This window comes from Octopus sinensis, linkage group LG2 (assembly GCF_006345805.1).
Source record: "Octopus sinensis linkage group LG2, ASM634580v1, whole genome shotgun sequence".
NCBI classification, from domain to species: Eukaryota; Metazoa; Mollusca; class Cephalopoda; order Octopoda; family Octopodidae; genus Octopus; species Octopus sinensis.
The window spans coordinates 92624772-92633957 of record NC_042998.1 but is presented as its reverse complement, the minus strand read 5'-3'; the positions used below and the strand labels follow the sequence as shown (position 1 = coordinate 92633957).

The 9186-nt window shown below is 36.1% G+C and overlaps 1 protein-coding gene across 4 annotated transcripts in view; it reads left to right on the top strand.

Annotated features, from left to right (window-relative positions):
* The first annotated feature begins 1509 nt into the window (after positions 1–1509).
* LOC115223791 (ankyrin repeat and IBR domain-containing protein 1) overlaps positions 1510–9186 on the top strand; it is a 312949-nt gene continuing 305272 nt past the window's right edge. Inside the window, exon 1 of one of the 4 annotated variants that reach the window (XM_036515478.1) lies at positions 1510–1864. The gene's annotated coding sequence lies outside the window, so the exon portion shown is untranslated. Of the gene's footprint in view, positions 1865–5226; positions 5612–9186 lie in introns of those variants that run through there. The other 3 variants (XM_036515472.1, XM_029794458.2, XM_036515484.1) reach the window with 3 other exon arrangements.

Here is a 9186-nt window from a genome sequence, read left to right as displayed (position 1 = left end):
TTTGTCCAAGGGCCTATAACGTTGTTTTAGACAGCCCTGCACCTCACCCCCGTGAGCTTACACTGTTCTGATTTATTAGAATTTGTATTCTTACAGAATTTTCACTAAATCAGTATTGGTGACTTTCACAGTTATACCACCATAACTTAGCAGTTCGGCAATAAAAGAAATCGACAGAATATGTACTACACTTAAAACAAGCGTCGAGGTCCATCTGATCAACTAAAAAAATAACACCTTCAAGGCAATGCTTCAGTATGGCTGCAGTCCAATGACCGAAATAACTAAAATAAATTTCCCACTACAAGCACAAGACCTAAAATTTGGGGTGGTGTCGGTGGCTAGCCGATTACATCGAGCCCCAGTACTTGACAGGTACTTATTTTATCGACCCCGAACGGAGAAAGGACAATGTTTGAACCCGGAAGAATAGTCGCTAAGCATTTTGTCCAGAGTACTAATGTGTTTGCGGCACTGTATGACAGTGGTTTGCTAGTTCAGTGAAAGAATAAAAGAAATATCTGTGACAAACATGTTGGCCGTAACACAATGTCAATAACAAAGAAAAAAAACTTACGCGGCCACCAAACTCATACCAGCCAAAGTTTGAGAAAGTGAAGCTGGTACTTTATACTCAAAGACCGCCTTTCTACACACACACACACACACACTGTGTAGTAGTGTTTGTGGGTAAATAAAGATGAGTGTGCATGAGTTTGCGAGTTGGTGTGTACTTGATTGTATGTGTGAATGTTTCAGAATTGAAGTGAGTAGAAATTAAGTTTAAAATCTACCTTATGTATACATCAAAACTCCACTGTTAACATATAGGTAGGTTTGAGATAGAAAAGATAAGGTAATGTGTTGCATCTGTTGAAAGAAAACGGGGGAGAAAAAAATTAAACAAAAGATGGAATACTAAAACGTATGTGAGTGTGTGTGAACAACAACGTCAAGCACAAGAGAAAAGAAGTTATCATTGGAAGAAAATTCGTGAAATAGAAACTATTTGAATGCTGAATGTGTGTAGAGAGTTTCTGAGGTGGAGAGTAAGAGGATACGACTGATGGTTGAAACCGTGACAGCGGCGGTGAAGAGAGAGAGAGAGAGAGAGAGAGAGAGAGTAAAGGGAAAGGGAGAGCGCCACAGAGTTACGAGGGAGGATAGAAACAAAAACAGTGATAAAAATGGAAGTATATGTGTGTGTGTGCTTGTATATATCTCGATAGATAGAGAGATAGAAAAGGAGATAGGAGGACAGAGATAGTTCAGGGAAAGTGAGAGAGGAAAATAGTTACGCGGGAGGATACAGACAGAGACAGAGATAGAGAAGAAGAAAAAAAAACGGAAGAGGAATCTATCTATCTATCTATGAGAGAGAGAGAGATACAGAGAGAAAGATAAGGAACGGAGATAGAGATAAAGAGTGTTAAAGGAAGAGAAAGGGAGGGGAGACACGAGGTAGGGAGAAAAATAAGGGTAGAGGAAGAGGAGGAGGGTGTGCTGGGTCAAGAGTAGTTACAGTACGATAATCATAACAAGCGCCACTATCGCCACCTCTACTACCACTACCACCACTACTACTACTACTACTATTACTACACCACTACCACTACTACTAACAGTACCAGGTCTGCTAGTTAGTATCCACTAATAATAGTGGCAGTGGTAGTAGCTATCACAGCGGCAACTCGTTATGGTCGTAGTGTAAATGACAGCTGCTACTGTTATTATTATTACTATTATTATTACTTTTATTATTATTATTACTATCACTAGTCGAGCTGACGGCTGTCTTTTGCTTGAAAAGGATGACTCTTTATTCGCTGATAACATACATATAAATACATATAATATATCTTGGGTAAGTAAAAATAATTTTGTTTTTATTCACTAATTATTATAGAGAGAAAACGATAAAACAAACTATCTTCGTTATTTTGTAATAACACTAATAATTGCAGTTTATTATTAATATTACTATTCAACTTTCTTCTCTTGTTAATGTATCTCAGCAGTTTAGATTTGTTTTTGGTTTTCTTTCCTACCCTTGATTTCCTTGAATCGTATAGTATATGCTGTGGTTTATTTATATTTCTGTTTATCTAGGGTATTATGCTGTATATATATATATATATATATATATATATATATATATATATATATATATATATATATATATATGTGTGTGTATGTATGTATATGTATGTGTATATATATTTGTTTATGAAGCGATAGTAGCTGGTCTACCTACACGTTGTGGAGTTGTTTATTTGGTGTCTGTCTATTCTGCCTTGGCAACATGTCTGTCGGATGCTTTGCTTTATTTGTTTACTAGATATATTGGTTCGTGATATATCCTTCCACATTAACGCCAACGTCAGGCACACACACAAATATAATTTACACATACATTCGCAGATTCATATAGGTATAAGGCTCAACATATACATACACATACTCATATAGAAACCAAGACAAACATGTAAATGCATACATATACACACACACGCACACATACAGAGATGTACAAACCAACACCAACACATGTACATACGTTACTTACATACACACGCACAAACATATACAACCAGCACGAATACACATGTACATACACATACATGTACACGAACTTGTACACTCATATAAGCATATACAGAGCAGCACTAACACGTACATACAAAGACATTTAAACATAAAAACACATAAAGACATACAAAAACAAACACGTACAAACATATACACAGAGAATACACACTTTCTTTCTCTCTCTTTTTTCGTTCCCTCTTTCTTTCTCTCTCTCTCTCTCTCTCTCCTTAAATAAAGACAACTCGATAGACAATTTTAAATATGTTTATTCCAATTGTATTTGATTTCTTCTTCAACTAGTAAAATATAATTTTATTTATTTATATACCTCTATCCGAAATTAAATGATGGAAACTTTTTTCTAAAAAAAAACAAAAAACAACAACATAAAATGCAGAAACAAGAACAACAACTAAAAGATCAAAACAATAATCTAATAAAAGACCCGATCATATTAATTCTAGTTACGTCTTTTTATTTAGGAGTTGGCGTCGCTTCTTCGTCCAATTTCTTTATTCTTTCCATTCTCATCGAAAGACAGAAAAAAGTATATTATTCGATGTAGTATGGACTTTTTTTTTTTTCAAATTTCTTTGCTTTCCATATTGATCCATTCTTTTCTGTACCGTTTCACGTGCTGTAGTCGATTTGTCTTGTGTTATTTTTTATTTTTTTTTTGTGATTCTAAGTTCAAGTCCAGCCGAGGTCAACTTTGCCTATCATCATTCCGGGGTCGATCCAATTAAAGTACCAGTTAAGTACTGGATCGATGCGATCGAGTAACCTCTTCACCTCAAAATAGCTGGCCTTGTACCTAAATTAGAAACAATTATTATTATTTTGTGTGTGTATGGTTCTGAGGTCAACTTTGCCATTAGCCCTACCGAGGTCGATAAAATAAAGTGACGTGCCGGTCAAGTACTGGGAGTTGATTTCATCGACTAACCCCTCCCCAAAATGTCAACCCTTGTGTCTAAAGAAAGAATGATTTATTTGGAATACCATTCCAAGCACCCACGAAGAATAAATACAGAATTTCTGGTCACTCTTAATGTAATGCTGAGACAAAAATTCGAATTTTTTTTTTTTTTTAAATAAAAACAACATTTAAAAAAAATGTTAGGTGATCAAAAATGCTTTAAGAACTTTCAGATGTGCTTACTGACAGAATTATCGAGTTGATAGATAGTTACATATATCGAATCTCGATATTCACCTGAGTGGCGTATGATACCTATATATCACTGTATTTTTTCCCATTCCTAGCAGTGAGTTGTGCAGGTAGCATCAACAACAGTTCATAGCAACACGATTTCCCCTTTCTCTCTTTCTTTCTCTTTGTAGCCACGCATTTTCAGTGTTGCTATTTCCAATGTGTTTATTCCTCCTCTATTAAGCAAGTACGCACGTTGGGCCGTTGCCCAGGGGTCCCCCACGGTCAAAGAGACCTATGCTAAGATATGCATGTTGTGGCATACATGTAGGTTAACTGCGTTGGATCCCCAGTCTATTGCTTTACACAGAGTATGCCTTACAGTGTTTTTTTTTTGTTTTTTTTTAAGACGGGCCTGCTGTTAGGGGTGAACTATTTACATCAATAGTAAGTTATTAACCCGACGTTGTTTTTCACTGTTTATTTACATTTCGCTTTCTAATCCGAGAAAGTTTATAAGTAATTAGCTTCCTGCGAGAAAAATCCTTGAATATGTACATATATATTTATATATATTGTGATAATTACACATTCCTTATTTCGTTATTCTCAAGAAAGTTCCTTCTGTCAAATGCCGGATGTATAGCGTAAATAACCTGATTGTAGGTTTTATTACATTAGCAGAGTAGTATTTCATAAATTCTTACTGTGTTTTGCATCTAATAAAGTAATTTCCTATTCTAACTCTCAATATTTAAGTTTAATTACTGTAAATGAATGTTACGATTATTTTAGAAGCAACAGTCTTCAACCACCGGGTAAATAGTAGTTACTTTTCGCATACACGTCGGAAGTTGAATTCAGAAGCAAAATAAATTCTCCGGTATGATGTTTTTGTTGTTGTTTGGAGGTAAATAACTAGAAGTGAAATAATTTACTTGCAAATGTATTACATGAAAACTATTATTATTTTATATCTTTATTTAGTAGGCGATAAATCACCGTTTTTATTACCTATATAATGCAGTGCGGTCGGTGCCAATATCGGACGATTTTGCGTTTCTACGTTCAAAACCTCGCTTTACATTAAACGTAATTTTTTATTTGTATGTCTTCGATATTAGTAAAATAAATACCAGTTATATACTAGATTTGTGTTCTACTACTTCTGTTCTTCTCTTAAATGGTATCTCTGTTTTTAAAATAAATAAATAATCATATCAATATCGCAGCTGATGGCTGGGGGCACCTCGCAGTTGTGTATTCCTCACGGAATTGATGTTGTTATGCCTTTTATTACACGCGACGGCGACTAAATAACGACTCGTGATATACTTTAGAATTATTGGATGAATATCTGTGTGTATATTCAATAGAAAACATATTTGGGTGAATTCGTTCCACTTAGGAAATAGAGAAAGAAAGAGAGAGAGAAAAGGCCCTTGCATACAAGAGTTTTTTTTATTTATATAGAAAAGTATATTTATTGTATTGTCACTATTGGGTCATGACTGCATTTGTATATTCAGACGTTGACTGAACAGCACTTCGCCTACGGCAACATGTCTATGCAAAGAATATGATGTTTAATTATACATGAGAACGGTGTTTCTGGCACAGACAAGAAGAAGCTTGACTAGATAAATACTTTACGATATCTGATTTTTCGGGATCGACTTTCGTCTCAGATAGTGTATCGAGCGAGTTCCTGTTGGAGCTGTTACTCGTAATATTGGAATAGAAACACTCGCTCATTTTTATAGTGCTCCTGCTGCTGCTATTTACAGTAGTGAACTGTACCAGTCTGGTGTACTTCTTATTATACAGCCAGCTGTTGTGGTCGATGAGAGTTTGTTGTCCGGGACAAAGGTAGGGAATATTTTTATATTGGCAGGCAACTTCGAAGAAAAATATCATTTGTTTTATAAATATAATCACTATTTTAGTTTTTATAAAATATAAACTTTATTATTATTAGTTATAATTATTTATAGAAACTAATGCAAAGTTTCAGAATAAGCAACCCACCATAACTTTCTTTATTATTTTTTTTATTGTTTCTTTAAATTCTTTACGAAGTCTTTACAAGTGTACATAAAGAAATATGAAGTAGGTGTTTCTAAAAATCGCAATTAGTTTTTAAAAACTGTTTAAATAAAATAGAACTAAATCAAAAGTATATTCCAGTGTAATGCTTTCCCCCCTCTTAAACGCTATGTTTCTTTTAGAAGGCCTCACGTAGCCCTTCAGAAGGCCGTACTGTTCAGCATCTCTGGTCTTGGCTATCGACATCGTTGCAGGTGCGCTTGTGACAGTTTAAACAGCCGGCTTTTTTTGCTGGCACTGTAGCATCTAGGGCTGTCTTGACAGTGTTGCGGGTTCCCAAGGCAACGCAATGCATTGGGGTCCCTATATTTATTTATTGACAGTAAGTTACAGCATACAGCTTTCGGTTTCCAGATCTTCGTTGTCTTCCCTTCCCATTCATTGATAACTACCCAAAGTACCTATACTTTAAGACAACACTGCCCGTACTACCACATCGATCAGGGAAGCTGCAATAAATTCATGCTTAGAAAAAAAAAAAAAAAAAAGCAGGAAAACGATCACCTGCGCTCCACTTAAAAACTACGCCCTTGTACTTGGGTATATGAAATTTCATTGTTTAATCTCAATCTATAGTCTAATGATTTCTGTGACATTTTGTTTACTGAATTTATCAAAGACACTTGCGGTTTTATGACCTTATTGTATCATAACACCTGACTCATTGTGCATATATATATATATAAATGTGTTTGTGTGGGCACACATGTACAAACAGCTTCTTATTTCTCTAGAGAATTAGATCAAAGCCGTTTTATTTAAAGTCTTTGACGAATATATTTAAAAACAACAACCCAGCTTATTACGTCTTTTTTTTCTTCTTTTTCTATTGTCTGTTGTCTAAACTTTTAATTACGACTAACTTTACTGCTTTTGTGTCTTGCGTCTATATTCTGACGGTAATTGTTGTTAGGGCTCTGGTAAACCCTGATCAAACAGATGTATGGATCAAGGGGATTCCAGTCGTGATTATTCTGTCCTTTTATTTATTTATTTATTTATTTTTGAGTGATATACAGGACTGCATTATGTAACATATCCTTCCTTTATTTTAGACGTTAGGGTGGTGTGATATTAATGAGATTTAGCTGTTATTTCTAACATCTCAAACGACCTTTTAGAGGTTCCCCCTTTGTGTGCTCCATATCGTGAATGGTATTATTGTTTCTCGATGAAATATTTCTGTTCATCGCCGCGTTAGTTTTATGGAGTATGAGCTTGCACACTATATATTACTCATTACCTGCCATTTACTTCCACTGGGGATTTACTGTTATCATTCTGCAAATAACAATGTAACCATGCAAAGCAGCTTATAAGCGTAGTTTGAAGACTGAAGTTGGGAAAAATACTTCTTTTGAGTTTGCTCAAGACTCTCAGCAAATTCATATGGCACACACACACACACACATATATATATATATATATATATATATAATTTTTATTTATTTTACTTATGTTCGGTCACACGCTGCAGCACCATCCGAAAGTGTATTAGTCGATTAAATCGTCCCCAGCAGTTATTTTTCAAGCCTGGTACTTACTTGTTCTGTCCGTTAATTTTTGTCGAACTGCTAGGTCGCTGGAACGTAAACAAACACTTGCTGTCAAGTTGTGAAACACACACACATACATGCACAGAATCCTAATTCTTGACTGCTTTGTACAACAGCTGACTTGTTATTGATTGGGGAAGCTATTTACGTCCGTTGTGAGTTCTCGGAGGAACAGCCAGCAAACTATTAAACGGTCTAGCAAGAAATTCCCTCTCTTTTTTTTTTCTGATACACAGAATGGCGGTGGGGGGTGCAGAGGGTTTAGAGTAAAAGACACTTGCCTGAGGTGCTACGCAATGGAACTAAACCCAAAGCCATGTGGTTACAAAGCAAACTTCTTAACCATCCAGCTATACCTATGCCTAGTCAGTTTTCTTTTTATTCTTCTTTTCTTTACTTGTTTCGGTAATTGGACTGCAGTCATGCCCATACTGGAGCACCACTTTGAAGGCTTTAGTCAAACAATGCCAATTCTTTTCTTTCTTTTTTTTAAAGTTTGGTACTTATTCTATTGGTCTGTATAGGCGCTGGCATGGCCGTCTGATGAAGTTTACTTACTAATTCTATAGCCTTGGGTTCAGTCCCACTGCATGGCACTTTGGGTAACTGTCTTCTGTAATAGCCCCAGGCCAACCAAAGCCTTGTGAGTTGATTCGGTATATAGTAAGTGGAAGAAGACTGTCTTTTATATCCATTTACTTGTTTCAGTCATTAGACTGCGGCCATGCTGGGGCACCACCTTGAATTTTTAGTCGAGTGGATCAACCCCAGTACTTATTCTATTGGTCACTTTTGTCGAACCGCTAAGTTACAGGGATGTAAACTCACCAGCATCGGTTGTCAATCGATGTTGGGTGGGCAAACACAGACACAAACACACACACATACATGTATATACATATATATGACGGACTTCTTTCAGTTTCCGTCTACCAAATCCACTCAGACGGCTTTGGTCGGCCTGAGGCTATAGTAGAAGACACTTGCCCAAGGTGCTACACAGTGGGACTGAACCCGGAACCATGTGGTTGGTAAGCAAGCTACTTACCACACAACCACTCCTGTGCCTTATTTATTTATATATATACACACACACACAACAGGCTTCTTTCAGTTTCCATAAACCAAATCCACTCACAAGACTTTGGTTGGTCTAAATATATATATATAATATGTGTGTGTGTGTATATATATATATATATATATATATATACGTATAATGTTTGTGTGTGTTTGTGTTGTATTTGTCCCTCATTAATACTTGGTTTGTTTATGTCCTGAAAACGTAACACTCAGCAAAAGTGACTGATAGAAAAAGTACCAGATTTTAAAATATGTACCGGGATCCATATGTTCAACTAAACCCTTCAAAGTAGGGCTCCGTCACGGTTGCAGTTCAATGACTGAAACAAGTAAAACAATATCTATATGAGAATTTCATTCATTCATCCATCCATCTTGTCTGCCCACTATTCCTGGGAGAGTTGTTGGGTTGAGTCTCCGGGCACCAATTCCATAGAGCCCTATCAGTAGCATCTGTCAGTAGTTTTTCTAGCTGGATTCCCAAGTGCAACCAAGAACTATGGATAATATCCAGCCATCTCGTTCTTGTCTACCCCTAGGTCAAATGTGTAAATATTACAACTATAGACACAAGCATGGCTGTGTGGTAAGAAGATTGCTTCCCAACCACGTGGTTCTGAGTTCAATCCCATTGTGTGGAACTTTAGGCAAGTGTCTAAAACTATAACCTTGGGCTGACCAAAACCTTGTGAGGAGTGA